The sequence below is a fragment of the Hemiscyllium ocellatum genome, unplaced genomic scaffold (assembly GCF_020745735.1).
Source record: "Hemiscyllium ocellatum isolate sHemOce1 unplaced genomic scaffold, sHemOce1.pat.X.cur. scaffold_617_pat_ctg1, whole genome shotgun sequence".
Lineage (NCBI taxonomy): Eukaryota > Metazoa > Chordata > Chondrichthyes > Orectolobiformes > Hemiscylliidae > Hemiscyllium > Hemiscyllium ocellatum.
Window position 1 is genome coordinate 12,253 of NW_026869138.1, and position 17,173 is coordinate 29,425.

Here is a 17,173-nt window from a genome sequence, read left to right on the forward strand (position 1 = left end):
GTGTCGAAATGCTGTCTCCAACATATTGATCCACATATCATTCACGGCTGTTCGTTTCACCGGAGGACCCTGCTGTGTGACACAGGTGGGGAATAACTGCAAGGCGTCATGGGCATGGTGCAAGCCACAACTGATTTCTGTCACTTTCGCCAGTGTATTCCCAGCTCAGGCAAGTGACACGTCATAAGAGACCGACAGAGAACGGCAAAAAATGCTTTCATAACTTCAAACGTGTGTTTCCTCAAATGTATAAATGTGGCGGGTGTATCTATTTCAGATACCATTGAGTGTAAGGACGTAGAAGGCTCATCAATATGTAATGCGAAGAACGGAGCACTGTTATAGCGAAATTCTGGCAGTGGCAGTGCACACACTGAAAGCTGGAATTGTCATCGAGCAAAGGATGCTTTTCAATCATTAATTTTATGGATTATGCGCCTAACACGATCCCTCTGGGCCGCTCTGTTATTGCTGACCACAGCAGTTTCCCGCAGTCTTCAGGTTTTTGTAGCGTACCTTCGAGGATGATGTCAAAAGATATTCACTGTTATTGTGTGATATACTGTGGCACAGATGTGTCCCGGCTGTGTCAATATAACCACTCTGTAACTTCCCAAATTCTGCTGTTTTAATTGCAAATTCAATCAGAATCAGAAAATGTGTCACACTGCAGACTGAGGCCATGCAGCCCACCTTCGCTCTGCTGGTTCCACGCAATGAGTAAATGACTGTGCTTTGATTGATTGATCATCACATGGACCTAAGTACAGTGGAAAGCTTTGTTTGCGATTGCTGAAGGCGGATCATAGTAATCAAGGACATGCAGATCACAGCGTGAGAAATGCAAAATTTGACCAGACTCAGGAATTCAGGTTACTACGTATAGGGCGTGCCCTCGGCAAAATCCACATAGGCAAGATCAGCATTATTTCAAGCTAGACAATCCATTTCTCAGAGCAGCAACGGCCGAGAAGATGCGGTTCGTGAACTTGCTTGTGTTTGTATTCAAGCTTTGGAATCTTTATCTGAACTCGATCTCATCGAAATTATATCGTCTCAGTCAAAAATTCGAATACTCATCCGCAAGGTGAACCTGAGGCCTCTCGCATGTATGTCACCTGTCTGAGGCAATATTACACCCGAGACAAACGAGCCAGAATGGCGCCAGACGTGGTAACCATTTATTAGATGAGTTTTTTGGTTAACTAAGGCTATTGCTGCAGTTTCAGAGTGAAAGAATCACAGAGTTTTCAACACAGGTCCTTTCCATTCTGACTCGCTTCTCCCAGGAGGCTGCGCTAGCTGCTTTCACGGAACAGGGCGGTCTTCATTGATAACTGGACGAACTCATCTTCCATTGTCACGCAGTGTTGGTGGAGAGCAGCTTGAACGCGTTCTTCAGCTCCCAATCAAACACGGGTTTGTGGAGTGGGGTAGGGGTCTGGCGGGAGTGGGAAATAGAGAAATTCTGGAACGGTGTAAAAAAGGGAGATCATGCATGCACAAGAAATCATCTTCTTTTCAGAACCCTTATCCAAATAATGCGGTCTGAGACAGATAGAAAATGCAGAACTGCAAGGAAAGACTGAACTTCTCCCCACTATTCGGGAACAGTGTCTGTGCTTCTCGAAGTCACGGGGAGCCTTCTGCTGTCTGAATCAGCATGGGATGTCACTGCAGCGAGTCCCATCGCACACGCAGTTGATGTGTGTACAGTTTTCTACGTTTCCTGCAGTTCAGATCATAGATTCCACAACTCACATCATCCCAGAGTGACAGGGAAGCGAAGGAAACGATTCAGACCATGATCTGAGCACAACCTAGGCATGGATTGGATGTGGGAGAGCGGACAGTCTCGACTGGTTCCAGCATTTACAATCCCACTATGATATTATGTTCACAAGATCTGACCACATGGAAAGAAATGACACAGTGACAAGATCTATTGAATCAGATTCCGTGCAAAACAGAAGCCGATAGAATGAAAAGAGCCATGAGAGCGGGAATGTAACATTATCTGTGAGGAAGTTGTTTTCCAGAATCGAGGAGCGTGCAAAGTGCTGTTCCCAGGGGTAAATATCTGGATAAGTAGAGTGAATCAGCATCGGCTGTTATTGTACTGCATCTATTGTAGAATGTTGCAAAAGCACGGGCCTTTTGTAGAAAGGGGACAACTTCAAAATCCTCAATGATGCAAAACACACAAATGTGGTGAACAACAAACCAACCGCAGAAACTCGTGCTACGTAATGGGGTAAATTCCCCGGCTCAACTTTCGCTCAAATACGCTCTCTGTCAAATTCCTGAGCCTGAGATTCGAACAGTGAATGGTCTATATTAATAAAAACTGGTCGGATCTCACAACTTCAGTATTTAATACGCCCCTATAAGTACATCTGACAACAGTTATTGATCCCTCACTGTGTTACTTCAGCACGCGTAGAGAAGAAATAAATATAAGAACAACAGTCGCATATGTGACTGGGATTTGACCCGATGCTGCTGCAGCCAATCGATTCAGTTGTAATTAAAATTGTTTCCACCTTTCCCGTGTCGGTAATAAGATTGCATAGCTTAGTGGTGAGTTTTCATGCGTTGAATTGGACCCCAGCATTCTTTCTCAGGTTGAACTTTACTGGGATATAAAGGCATGGTGAAAGACACGGTGGTGTTTACTGGAGGAAAAAGACGTTTGGAGTGGCACGGTCAGAGTTCACTTGATACAAAGTCGATAAAAAGACATACATGACGGTTACTTTGAGATTGCATCACTAGAAAAAGAAAGAGCAGATTTAATGGGACGTTGGGATAGATAAAGTATCATGCGGGAGAAATCAGGAAAGACTTAGTTGTGTCTGAATGGAGGTTATCCAGCTGATGGGACGTTGGTAAGAGTAAATCTGAGGGAACTTCCTTCGTTTCGGTGAATTGAAACTCGAGGTTGGGGTTTCAGAACAAACGGGGAATGATGAAGAAGTTTGGAGCAGATTTTATTTTTATTCTGAGAATTATTGAAATCGGGGATGAATTTTCAGAAATAAAATCATTTTAGGAGCTAATTACATTATATTTCATAAGGGAGTGAATTTAACAGCGACAGAGATTCTGGCCAGCCTGGATGGTGAGGCAAAAGGGGCATCCTCTCGAAGTGCATAACATTTATTGAAAGAAATTGCATAATACCTGCAACTGAAAATGTTCAGTATGAGAAGAGCTGCTGGCGTTGATAGGTGTTGCAGCTCATTCTACATGAAATATTATATATTGTAAATACACTGAGCTGTTTGGTTCAGCTCTGCATTGAATGGAAGTCGGTTAGCTCAGTCCACTGACTAACTAGTTATTAGAAAAGTGAGACCAACAGCATGGGATTAATTTTCTCACTGTCTCAGGTTTGCATGAGGATCATCAACTACCCCAGTCTCCCGATCTGTAATACTATGGTGCCTCCAGTGTGTAAGGTTTGGCCTGTAGATGTAAAACATCATTGTCATTGTCATCTGTTGCCTTGAACATTTGGTCACAATCACTCGAAAGGAGAGTGAGTCCATTTAATACTCACTGATCTCCGCTTGAAAAATCCTGTGACAAGACTCGACCTTATCCCAGTTGCAACCTCCGCTCCTCCCAACCCCAAAACTACTTGTTATGCCTTTGCCAGATTTACTGACATCATTCAAACGCCCCAAAGAGATAAATCTAATACTTTTGATTGGATATTGAGCTGTGCATGTTTGCAGGAAATGGAATGACATGAAATAAGTTAAACAGACTTTCCCATAATGTAATCCTGTGCAGGGTGAGCGATCTGAGAAAAGTCATTCAGCTAAAATTTCACCTCTGTTTCCCTGTTCACTGATGCAAATTCACGTGCGAAATATTTGCAGCAGTTCAGATAATAATTGACAGAAATGTGAAACTGGAGTTTTCAAATAAATGCTACTTTACTCAACATTGATTTCAACTACGTTTTAGTATGATGCACTAATAATCCCTTGTCAATGACAGTAACAGGATCTTTAGATAAGCATTGAACATACAACCGTGACATTTTCCGCACCTTTAAGCGGTAGGCGCTAAACAATTGCGCGACTGAAGCTGCAGACAGCAAGCTGGTCACATGCCGTACTCATACCTTTGGAGCATTAACTCAACTGCTCTACTTTTGCTGTGGTTCTGAATTTAAAGCTAACGCAGACGAGGTGAAAGTGACATGGACCTGTGATTATTAAAGCATCAGGTTCAGGAAGGGGACGCATAAAAATATGTCAAATAGAATTCATTGAAAAATGGGTTTCTGTTGGTTCCTGCGATGTTTACAGGCAATGTTACTGTGCCGTTGTCGCCAGGCCTTTCCTTGGATCAGCTTCAATTCAAATCAATAAAACTTCTGAATGTTCATACTGGTAACATGAAGCACACTGCATTCATCAACAATCTTCACCATTCCTGCATCCGTGAACACGTTGAATGGTTTCCATGAATACTGAAGATGTAAGAGTGTGATACAAGAATAAATTCAATTCCAGTTTAAATTGTAAAGTAGGAAGAATGAACGGTAAGACACAGAATGTCAGAAATTCATGTACGTCTCCGTGTCCAGAACTGCAGCAAAACAGAGGGGTAATCAGTCCCCGAATGCCCACGTTTGCTTGCTCCATGTGTCCAGTTGGAAACCGGTGGGAAGGAGCATGCAGTCTGACAGAGCGCCTGGGACAATCCACGATTGTGTGATCTAAAGCTGCAATAGGAGCTCACCATTCTGGCTGTGAGAGCGGTGGGGTAAATGGGAGGACCTTGATATTCCGTGGTGTAGATCCACACTTCAACATGTTATTGTTGAAAACCCTCTGTCAGAAACATCACTGACAGAGAGTAACAGGAGGACGCTATTCCAAACACCGGTCCTACTCCGCCATTTGACATCGTTATGACTGACCAAATACATCGATATCTTTCCCCGATCCATCCACAGCAGCATGTCGCTCAAAGGGAAAAAGACATTTAAGCAATCGATGATGCCTGTGCAACTATTGGAGGGGAATGTGTTTAGAGACAGTTGGTTTCTTCACGAAGTTTGTAGGTTTCCTGTGTTAGCAGTTGATTCTAGTCTGATCATGCTTCAAATGATATGATTCCGTCAAAACTCACCAACAAGGGGGTAAGGAATTTTCTGTGTTAAACAGCAATTTCGAGAACCCCAGACGACGGGAATCAGCAGAATAATAATTGAATCAGCTGAAATCTGAACTCCGATTCTGGTGGAACTCAAAACAACAAACTTTCTATCGCAACGTTAACAATGCTGTAGAAATCTAACGCACTTTTCATTGCACCATCGAGCCGCGCTACCCACAGTTTTACTGTACTCAAAGTTGTGGTTGTCATCGACAACATATAAGAAATCTCCAGGGGAGTTCTTCAATGAGATCTTTTATTTGCAGACAAAAAACCGTGACACTCAGAAAGCAATTTCTTGAACGACCCCGAAACTCAGGATCCGTGGCTCTTTATTCCTTTTCTTTTGTTATATTTTTGTTAGCTTACCTGGATGCCCAACTGTGTTAGTCAGAATTATTTCACTCCAAGTATCCAATAAACCATTATCGCTCTACTTCTGCCAATAGGGTTTTTCTATTGTCACGATAATGTATTTTACTGCCACCTCTGCAGCGATGATCTTACAGCCCAGACTAACCTGTCATGATTAGATTTTTCGCTACCCCATCTACCACAATGTTTTCCTGTCCCAAGCTGATTAAATATTTAATGTCTTTTTTTCTGCTGCAAGGGTTTCAAGCAGACTGACGCTACTAACTATCAATTAAATACTTAAAGTCAAGTCCTAAAGATTTATTGTCACGACTTGTCCCAACCTGCAATGATGATAATTAGCTGGCAAGGCTGACGGTATTAATTGCTATTATCTCAGCCTGTCACAGTAACCATTCAGCCCCAGTCTGACTCTGCTAATTGGTGGAGGAGCATTCCACTATGCTTATCCCATCCAGCCACAGTGGCCCCATCCTGCCACAGTGACCTTTTGACTCGTATAGTATTCCACAGACCTCTTGTAACAGATCGACAGTAGTATCCATGCTTTTACCCTTCCCATGATTTCTTGATCGGTATTTGCCGTACGGTGTTCAGATCTTTGATCAGATATCTGTTTGTCTTCGCCCCACTTTCCAGGACCTGGTCCTTATCCATGTGTGCTCCAGTTTCTCAAGTATTCAGCTAAATACTCCTGAAGTGTTTTGATGACTCATAGCTTTACCACACGTTCAAACAGTGAGTTCCAATTATACAACACTCTCAGAATGAAAATGTTCTTCCCATATCTCCTCTGATTATCCTCCCCTTGCATTTAACATCGATCTATGGTTGTAAACACTTTCCATAATAAATTTCTTCCTATAACACGTATCTATTCCCTTACTGTACACCTTCAACTCTTCCAAAATCACTCTTCTCCGGTCTCAGATCAAGAGCCTGAACTAACCTAATTTATCTTCCCCATGACGAGATTGTCGTGCTGGAAATGTACAGCCGATCAGGCAGCATCTGAGGAGCAGGTGAACCGACGCTTCTGGCATAAGCCTTTAATCAGGAATTAGACGCGTAGGTGGGGGCGGAGAGATAAATGGGCGGCAGTTGGGGTTGGGTGGAAGGTAGCTGGAAAAGCGCTAATTGGATGGCGGCGAGGGAGAAAGTGATAAGTCAGAGGGGGAAAAGATTAATAGGTCCGGAGGGTGCTGCCGAGTTGGATGCTTCGGACTGTGATAATGTGATGGGAGGGATATTGAGGAAGATGTTGAAATCCACATTTATCCCGTATGGTTGCAGAGTCCCAAGGCAGGATATGGAGTGTTTTTTTTCCAAGCAGCGGGTGGTAACGGTTTGGTGGTGGCTTATGCCCGAAACATCCATTGTTCTATTCTGCAAACCACATTTCAGGGGAGATGTGAAATACCAAAGACTAAAAAAAGGACAAAAAAACTTATAGAATCAGAGTTAATGGAATTAGACGCAATGCAGACAGAAACCATTTGGCCAAATGAGTCTGCTCTGTGCCGCCGAAGAGATTCACACTCCCTCACCCTATCTTACTAAACCGGCGTTATTGATCCACCTACAAAAATAGAAATGAGTTCAAAAGCTCAGCGGGTCAGGCAACATCGTTGGAGAGAAATCAGAGTTAACATTGCGAATCAAAAGGTGTTCAAAGGAATGGCCTGTTGATCCCAAATGGTCATTCGGTTTCCCTGAGCTGCGATTCCTACTTTTCTCTTTGATTTTGTCTTTGATTATCCAGTTCATTCAAGTTTTCTTTGCCATCTCCCTGAAGTGCACATCTTTGGACATTGAGAAGGAATTGGAGCAGCCGGAAGAAACCCACACGGAAGAGAAGAGAAAAGGAGCGTGCAAATTCCACACAGTCAGTCACATAAGTCTGGAATCGAAATGAACCCAATCTCACGCAGTGACAGGCAATGGTATTGCCCTGGAGTTCAATGCAAAAAGAAGCCTATGTATCAGTACTGGAAATCTATAATTGATTAACTATCCAAACTCTTTTTGTAAATCACTTGATCGACAGCCTTGTACGTCTTGTCGTCAAAAATTCACATCGGAATACTTCTAAAAGATATGAGGATTTCTGCCTCTCCAACCTTTGCATGCACTGAGTTCCAGATTTCAACCACCTTTGTTTCAAAACGAATATCTGTGCATTCACTCAAATCTTTCTTCCTCTGTTCTTAAATCTATTACCCCGTGAGTGATCTCTCCATTATGGGTAAACTTTAGTTTCAGTCTACACGATCCGTATCCCTGATTATTTTGTATATCTCAATCATGTCTCCTCTCGATCTCTTCTGCTCTAAATCTATCCAGTCTATCCAATCTCTCTACATAACAGGAGCTCTTCTACTCAGACTATGTCCTGGTAAATCACCGCTGCATTATTTCCAGTGCTAATGTGATTGCAGAACTGCACGCCATAGTCTAGATAGAGCCGAATGAGCAAGTGAAATAAATGATGTTGCAATCCGCAGAAAGAGGTCGTTTTGAAAAAAAGTTTATTTTCCTCAGTGCTGCCCTGTGTTCTTTTCCTGAGCCTCAAGTTCCAATAATATCTGATCCATGCCAGTAAAAGGTGCTACTTGAACATTGATCTCAAAACCACGGTATCGAAATGGATTGACTGCTCTGAAGGTCGCAATGGTATGATTGAGTCATGTTCACCCAGCAACAGGGAGCGCAGCAGCACAGACTGAACAGGGTTCAATTTGAAAATGATTGTAATTGAAATGGGAGGGGGAACTTAAAGGAGGTCAGTGATTGTGAGAGGGAGAGAAGTCTCCAAGAATGGGTGAGTCTGAATTCTGACATTTATCTCAGAGAGACGTGTGAGAGAGGGGTTTGATGAAAAAATCATAATGTCAGAGAAAGTTTGCATGTCAAATCAATTAATTCATTTCTGTGTTTCTTTGGCATGTACCACAAGGAGTTAAAATGGGTAGAACATTACATGCCGTAACTCGGATTCAATCGAGGTTCCTGCGGCCACAACGCACAACACTGAACATTATACGATCCCTGGGCCATGCAGAGATGCGTGTTTGAAAAGAGCAGTAACGACAGTGACATAGAGCATGTTAGGAAGAATGCAGAGACACAACAGGACTATTTGGCGAGCAATAATAGACATGTGGGAACTCAGAATTGGCTGTATATTCAAATTGGATATTTCAAGAGGCTGAGTAAGTTCCATCGAGAACTGCATGTTGAAGAGTGAGGGTGATAGATTTTTACAAAACATCAAATTCTCAAGGGATACTGCAGGATATTGTTGAAATGTATGTTCCAACAGCAATGAGGTTTCACGATTGTTGCCACACGAGCTTCCCCACACAAGGAAGTACCCATTTCTACAGTGGATCACATAATCCCAATTCCTCCACCCAGACTCAATGGTGCAGTTGCAAAGATCAAACGGGAAATTGGGATGAAAATGAGCACGTGAAGCTACTGTGTCGCACCAGTGATGCGATCGGTGAGCACATGGTCCTTCTATGATGATACAGAGGTGCGTGAAATTCCGAGGCTGGGAGTTCTCCTGGTCAAAGGCGGGAGGAAGGGCATATTTGTCTCCAGTTATTAGATTATTAAGGTACAACAGCAGCATTAACCCGCACTGCCGATTGTCTCAGTGGAAGCGTGCTGCAGCCTTAAGCGAGAGGTCGGTGTATTGCAAGCATTCAGTGCAATTTTCCTTTACAATGCACAGTTTAGTTATTTTGATAGGTAAGAACTGTTTTTTCATCACATCATCCTCTTGCTCCCAGCAAACACTCCAGTACAGCGTACATCAGTTTCATTCCAACACAGCCACATGTCATATTCTCACTCCCTCTGAGATGATTGGAATTGCCAATGTCATTCTCTGAGATGGAGCAATGTAGCATTGGGATGGTAGTGTAGTGAACAAAGAAGAACAAAGAACACAGAACATTTATAGCCCAGGAACAGGCCTTTTGGACCTCCCAGCCTGGGATGAACAAAATCAACTGTCTAAACCTATCACCCAATTCCTAAGCACCTGTTTCCATCTGCTCCCCACTTACTCACGCATCTATTAAGGCGCACCTTGAATGAAACGACCGTGCCTGCCTGTACTACCTCTGCTAGAAACGTGTTCCAGGCACCTACCACCCTCTGTGCTAAATACTTTCTACATCTATCTTCCTTAAACGTTTCACCTCTCAATTTGAATGTGAGACCTCTCATTATTTAATCCCTTACCTGGGGAAAAAGCATCTCTTTACACCCGGTCTTTACCCTGCAAGATGTTGTAGACCTCAATCAGGACCCCTCAATCTCTTTTTATTCACGGAAAGCAATCATAAACTTCTTAACCTCTCTTCACAGCAAACATCTTCCATACCAGCAACATCCTCGTAAACCTTCTCTACACCCTTTCGTAAACGTCCACATCAACTGGGTAACTTGACGACCAGAACTGTGCAGTGTTCCTAAACGCGGCCGAATCAAAATCTTCTACAATTTTTGCATGACCTGCCAGCTCTTACATTCAAAGCCCGGTCCTCTGACGACAAGCATGCCATTTGCTTTCTTGATCGCTCTGTCGACCTGTGCCACCATCATCATGGTACAAAGGACCTGAACTCCCAGATCTCTCCGCTCATCAAATTTCTCCAAGACTGTTCCGTTTACTGTGTCGTTGGTTCAAGAATTAGGCTTCCCAAAATGCATCACTTCACATTTGCCTCGATTGAACTCCGTCTGCCACTTCTCCGCTCTACTCTCCCGTCTATCTACATTATTCTCTATTCTTTGACGACCCCTATGCTTTCTTCTACTCACCAATCTTCGTGTCAAATGCAAATGTAGTGGCGATATATTGGGCTAACAACACTTGGAGACTGGAACATGGCAGCTGCTGGTATTTAAATCGATGAATAAAATTTGGAATAATAACCCCGATCATAGGAACAGAGGCAAAAGGTTTTAATTAGCTGAAAGCCCATTCATTCGTGTCCCTTGGAAAGGGGAATTTGCCATCCTTAATGAGACCTGCCAACATATGACTCCAGACTCACAACAGTGCTTTTCAACGATAGAATCCCTCTGACTCAATTCATGGTGAATTAAGAATGCACAACAAATAATGTTCAGACCATGATGGCCACACTCCGTGGGAGAATAAAGAAGAAGAAAAAAAATACACGGATGACGGGGAAAATTGGGAGTCATCTCTGCGTGGACTCAAATTCAACTGATTATCCAATCTAAAAAGACACATGGATACACACACCGCCAAGATGTCAGGTCCATAGGGGGACTTCGGGAAAGGATTCAATTACCCGCTGAAGTGTAAACCTACGTGCCCAGGCACAATGTGGACAGGTCATTCACCACTTCCATGTGTGAGAAGGGATCACTCAGGAGGCCAACTGATAGAGTCACCAGCATGTTGACAAATGACATCAGGGGTCCGATTGTGCTGTAATTGCAGGTGTTCATCACATCCAGCAATGAAGCATGTTTGGATGCTTGTTTCCAGTGGAGTTCCACTGTTTCGTGACAGAGATCAACGATTCAGACTTAGTTGTAGGAGTCATGATTTAGAAATTTGCAGTGGATCAACAATTGTTCGTGTATTTAACTATGATGAATAATGTCAGGGCCTGCAGAGATGTATCAATCAGGTGGAAAATAAAACCGGCGAATGGAATTGAATCCAGACCAATAAGTGGTAACGAATTTGGGGAGTTGAAACAATAACAGTGAGGATTCTGAGTGGAGAACAGAACAAACAGGAACAAAGGGATCTTGGAGTGGATATTCACAGATCACTGAAGATTTTTGGACAGGGAGCTCAGATGGTCGAGAGTATTTTTGGATATTTTCTGTTGTTGACCCTCGGTTGTGGGTGATATTCGATCTTTAGCAACCGCCAGTTTAGGAAACAACTAATAGAATGAGCACAAGTCTGGTCAATGCAATAATTAACATTTTAAAATTTGTAAGACAAAGGATGGAGGGCTGAAGTATACCACTTTGACGATCAAGACAGCTTCATCACTCAATGGATTTACCACTGATACATCTTCAAGTCATGCCGGTATGTGCCTTGGCGGGTAACTTGCAAATGGTCGCGCTTCAGTGCATCTTCAACCTTGTCCTTATAGCCAGCACAGTTTTTGAGCTTTGAATGTTCTGTCAACACAGCCTGAATGACTTACTCCATACATCTTGGAGGTGGTGCACTCTACTGCAATCGTGCCTTAGCAGTGAGGGTAATAAACATTCAGGTGTTGAACGTGGTACAGTTAAGTGACTGCATTGTCGTGGACGAGGTCCAGTTCCTTCAGTGGCATTGAAGCTTCACACATCCAGGCAAATGAAGCGAGTTCTGTTACACATCTAATTTGTGCCTAACAAATGATGCAGGCTTCACGGAGACATGAGTTGTGTTAATTATCAACCAGAGTCGACTGACGGACATTTTTTTGTAGTCAACTTCTTTATTTGGGCGGTCAGGTAACATTTCTCCTAAATATTAGCTCCGAGGGCGATTACACGGAGGACTTCAGTTACAACGAAGTCACTGAATGTCAATAGAATATGATTAGATTCTCATTTGTCAAAGTTATCATTACTGTATTTGGTCCATGTGTGGACTAATCCGATTCCAATCGCTATCTGATTTCAAGTTCCAGTTCCCGTGCTGTAAGGGACAGCAGATATTTACGAGGATGTTGTCAACTTTGGATAAAATGGAGCTTCTTGGAATGATTGGTCAGGCTTGGATTATTCTCCTTGAAACAAAGCCGTGGGATCTTGACAGGGTAGATATAGGCAGGTGGTTTGGCCTATGCTCTGATGAGAGCACCACAGGACATAATCTCAGAATGAGATATCGCCCATTTAATTCAGAAATTAAGAGTAATTCCCATGCTCAAAGAATCTGTGGGGTTTTTTTTGGCAACCGAAGTAGAGGCGAAGTTGTTGGGTATTTTCAAACTGTGTCAGGTATTTAATTAGAAAGATGATGAAGTTTGTCGAGGTAAGTGAGCAGAATGGAGTTGAAGATTATCAGATCAACCATGAGTTCGTTGTATGGTGGGGCAGACTCGATGGGCTGAATGGCATGCATTCATTTTGTTTAACATTTGATCTAACGCTAAATTTTATTCATAAATTGAGAATTGTGAGTGGATGGGATGAAGTGATAGAAAAGGTTTATCAAACAGATTATGAACGAAGCTCATAAGCTCATGAAGAAGAAATGTGCTGTGACCTGGGGGCATCAAATGACACTCTGCACAGCACAGGTAGCTGTTTACAGAAGCTGTGATTGCTGAAGAAAATTGGCTGACCTTGTACAGTTAGCAAGTCAGTCATCACGCTGCATGTGGAAGAAAGAAAGGTTAGTTTCATTGGAGCGGTTTGCTGCGGTTCCAATTCCGAGTGACTGTTTGAAATACTGATCAAATCATTGTGTGAACTGTTAGGTTAAAATAATCATGAGCAATTCCATTGGATAAACTTGTGCTCCCGATCACTTGTTAGTTATTTCTCTTTCTGTCGATGTAAACTAATAGAAAGACAAGATGGAAAGAGGTGCATAAAGAAAAAAATGTGTTCCCTCTAATTACACCAACTTAATTTACAACCGAAAAGAACATCTTCTCTCATTTTTTATTTCAACTTTTATGTGGAATTGATTATTCGTGAGTCTCCCGTGCAGTGAAGCGCAAGAACACAATTCTCGATCCAGTGTATACAAGCGGTGTGAGATGCAATGTAAAAATGCAGCAGTGGTTTGTGGAATTAGCAACCAAAATGTGACTCAAACCCATGAATGCGGAGCACGGTGGTATAATAATCCATCACTGTAATCTCTCGGTCTCCTCAGCACGTTTTGGAAATGGGTAACATGTGACCTCATCAAGGTAACATGTGGTGAAAGTCGTGGTTGAGAAATGTCTTGAGCTAAATTGAATCCAAACCATTGTGTTTCTGCTTTCACCAGAATTACAATAACAGCAAAATCCAAGAAGTAGCCATGCTCAGAATGAAACAGTGAACAATAATTCCCCGTCATATTCACATCCACATTTTGCCTTCACTCATAATTTCTTCAGTGACGTTCTCTCTCACATGAAGAAGTAGCTATGGCGAGTGATATAAATGTGATGTTGTGGTTCAATAGCCGTTCTCATATGGCTTAACTGAATTACGTTAAACCACAAGAAAAGCTTTTTTGTTCGCTTCATTTTATTAAGTGAACTGAAAGTCACACAGTTCATTGTAATAATCGGAAGTGCATTAGATTTATCTCATTGGAACGATTAATGATATATGCAAATTTGTTCCGAATTTATTTCAGCTGAAAGAAAATACTGCCATTTATGCTGATCAACTCCAACAGTTTGTTAAAATGCTGTTTCGATCCCCGCTATATTGATGTTCAAAACACAACTGCGGTGTGGGAATGTGCTGAATATTTAAAGTGTCTGTCCTGTCATGGTCATGTTCTCCTCCCGCGCAGAAAATCGCAAGCAGCTCGAATGTTGCTTTGTTTTCCAGGCAAGTTGAGTTTTTACTGGAACGGAATGGAGACTTTTATTTCATCGCTGTTGTGAAACAAAGTCCTGCGGTGACTCGATTCCTCGTTGTTTGGTTTTCTGGCCAATGGGAAAATCTTTCCAATGCATATGTTATTGAATTTCTCCCATTTCCTCATTTCCTCATCCGATTACCATTGCAATTTTCTGAGCGCAATAGCCTCCTCCGCTCCCTCTGGTAGCTCATTCCATGCACCCATAACCTTGTGAGTGGGAAATGTGCCTCGGGGTCCTTTGTCAATTTCACACCACTCACCTTAAACCTATGCTTTCGAGTTTCCAACTCACCCTAGCTTGGGTAAAACACGTTAATGCTCAGTTCACAACACTTCCATAAAATCATGTCGCAGCCGTTATGCTGCCGGGAAGGTTGTCCCAGCCTATTCCACTTCACTCTACAGTCCAAACATTGACGACATCCTTGTCTATATTTTGTCACCAATTTCACATCCCTCTTTTTTTTTAACTTTTTCAAGATGTCAATTACCCTGGATAACAACGAGCTATTGGAAAAAGAAAGGTGAAACGTAGAATGGCTTCAACTTTCAGTGCTGGAAGGCACAGAGCCGCAGCACAGCCGGCTGAGGCTTGTTTCTGTAGTGTAGTGGTCATCACGTTCGCCTCACACGCGAAAGGTCCGCAGTTCGAAACTGGGCAAAAACTGCTTTGTTCTTCAATTGCAGCCTTTTACACGGACAAGAACGGAGCTTTCTTGCTTGCTCTCCCATCTGCAAACCAGCCTTCGAAAATGCTCGAACAAATCTGCTCTCTTTGTGAAATGTGATGCAATTCCATTTAATTAGTGAGCAAAGCATTGTAAAGGTTTTTCAGGGTGTTTCAGGGGCATTAACTGTGGAAACGTGCTGAGTATTGTCGAGACTCTCTGCTATCATGATGTTGCTCGCCTCCCCAGCAGAAAGCAAGCAGCTCAGCTATTAGTTTACGTTCCAGGCAAGTTGAGTTTTTACTGGAACCGAATGGAGACTGTTATGTCATCGCTGTTGTGAAACAAAGTCCTGCGGTGAGTCGATTCATCATTATTTGTCTTTCTGGCGAATGGGAAAATCTTTCCAATGCATATGTTATTGAATTTCTCCCATTTCCTACACTTCCGTCCTGGAGACACCGGAAGGGAAAGGTAATCTAATCGAGACTGTGATTGGTGAAATTCACTTTTTTATGGCACATACTTATTATATTCTTTCTTTCTCTCTTTTCAGCATTGTCTGGGAAGTGGTGGTGCACTAAGGCTGCAGTATGTTTGAAAGAGTAGTTTGGAATTGCCCTGTTGTTAGTTGTGAGATTACTTTATGCCTCATGCCCTCGGACTATCTCACATTTAGCGTTCATGCTTCGCTGTGTCTGAACAAGCATTAGGTATGCCTGTTTTGTTTGTGTTCCGTGTTAAATGCTTTCTGTTTGCGATTCGCTCAATACATTACGAGTTAACACGGGTTCTGAGGTAACTTGCAGCAGCAAAAATCCTCAACTGAGGATCTGGGAAAGTATCACGAAGCATGGTCAGTCGGAGCAAAAGTAAGGAAGTCGTTCGTTTCTGCAGTGTTTCACAATACTACCTTTCCCGTGAGCAGTCGAACAGACTAAATGATTGTGCCACAGACTGCGACAGCAAGCTCCGCTGAAAAGTAATCCTTTAAAACCGGTGTAAGCAACACAAGGTTATTGGGGTACACCGCGTGGAAACAGATACTTTGGTGTATCTCATCCACGCTCACCACATCACCAAAATGAAACAAGTCCCGTTCCACAGCATTTGGCCTCAATCCCTCTAAACCCATACTATCCAGAAACTCATCCGATTACCATTGCAATTTTCTGAGTGCAATAGCCTCCTCCACTCCCTCTGGTAGCTCATTCCATACACGCATAACCTTGTGTGTGGGAAATGTGCCTCGGGGTCCTTTGTCAATTTCAGACCACTCACCTTAAACCTATGCTCTCGAGTTTCCAACTCACCCTAGCTTGGGTAAAACACGTAATTACTCAGTTTACAACCCTTCCATAAAATCATGTCGCAGCCGTTATGCTGCCAGGAAAGTTGCCCCAGCCTATTCCACCTCACTCTACAGTCCGAACATTGACGACATCCTTGTCTATATTTTGTCACTAATTTCACGTCTTTTTTTTAACTTTTTCAAGATGTCAATTACCCTGGATAACAACGAGCTATTGGAAAAAGAAAGGTGAAACGTAGAATGGCTTCAACTTTGAGTGCTGGATGCCACAGAGCCGCAGCCCGCCCGGCCGAGGCTTGTTTCTGTAGTGTAATGGTCATCACGTTCGCCTCACTCGCGAAAGGCCCCCAGTTCGAAACTGGACAGAAACTGCTTTGTTCTTCATTTGTAGCCTTTTACACGAACAAGAACGGAGCTTTCTTGCTTGCTTTCCCATCTGCAAACCTGCCTTCGAAAATGCTCGAACAAATCTGCTCTCTTTGTGATTCAATTCCATGAAATTAGTTTGCAAAGCATTGTAATGTTTTTATCCAAGCTGGGTCTGATCATATGACATTCTGCTTCAGAGTGTAGTTACCGCGTTCTGAATCCTCCAGCAAAAGCAGTACCGCGTTTGCATTCCTTGTGCAGGCGGGCCGGTTCAAAGACAGGGAAGAAGCAGACGTGCTGGTGTCACAGTACACCACGGATTCCTGAACTAGTCTGTCTGTCAAATGTATCCCAAAGTCGTATCTGAAAGACCTCATTTGGAAGCTGCCTGTCATTATTCAACGTGCGAGAATTGGCAGCAGAGGTGCTGAATCATGTTTTGGATCAGTTCGCACGTTAGTGACTCATTCTATCAGCAACAGCAATGAAAGAAATTGCACTCTCAGGGCAACCTCTGGACTTGTGATTTCATAGCGTCGCTAGTATTAAGGTGAGCCCGAGATCTAAGCCATGTTGGAACTGAAACGGAGGAATTGACAGAGAGGCTACAGAATGACATCGCAACCTTTTGGTTTTCTTTAAATCACTGACGAGCAGGAAAATGTAAAC

At 42.9% G+C, this 17,173-nt stretch overlaps 2 non-coding genes across 2 annotated transcripts; both read left to right on the forward strand.

Annotated features, from left to right (window-relative positions):
- Window positions 1-14,749: 14,749 nt before the first annotated feature.
- On the forward strand, window positions 14,750-14,822 carry trnav-cac (transfer RNA valine (anticodon CAC)). The gene has a single exon. It is a non-coding gene; the product is annotated as a tRNA-Val (tRNA).
- A 1,611-nt stretch (window positions 14,823-16,433) lies between these two features.
- On the forward strand, window positions 16,434-16,506 carry trnav-cac (transfer RNA valine (anticodon CAC)). The gene has a single exon. It is a non-coding gene; the product is annotated as a tRNA-Val (tRNA).
- The last annotated feature ends 667 nt before the right edge of the window (window positions 16,507-17,173 follow it).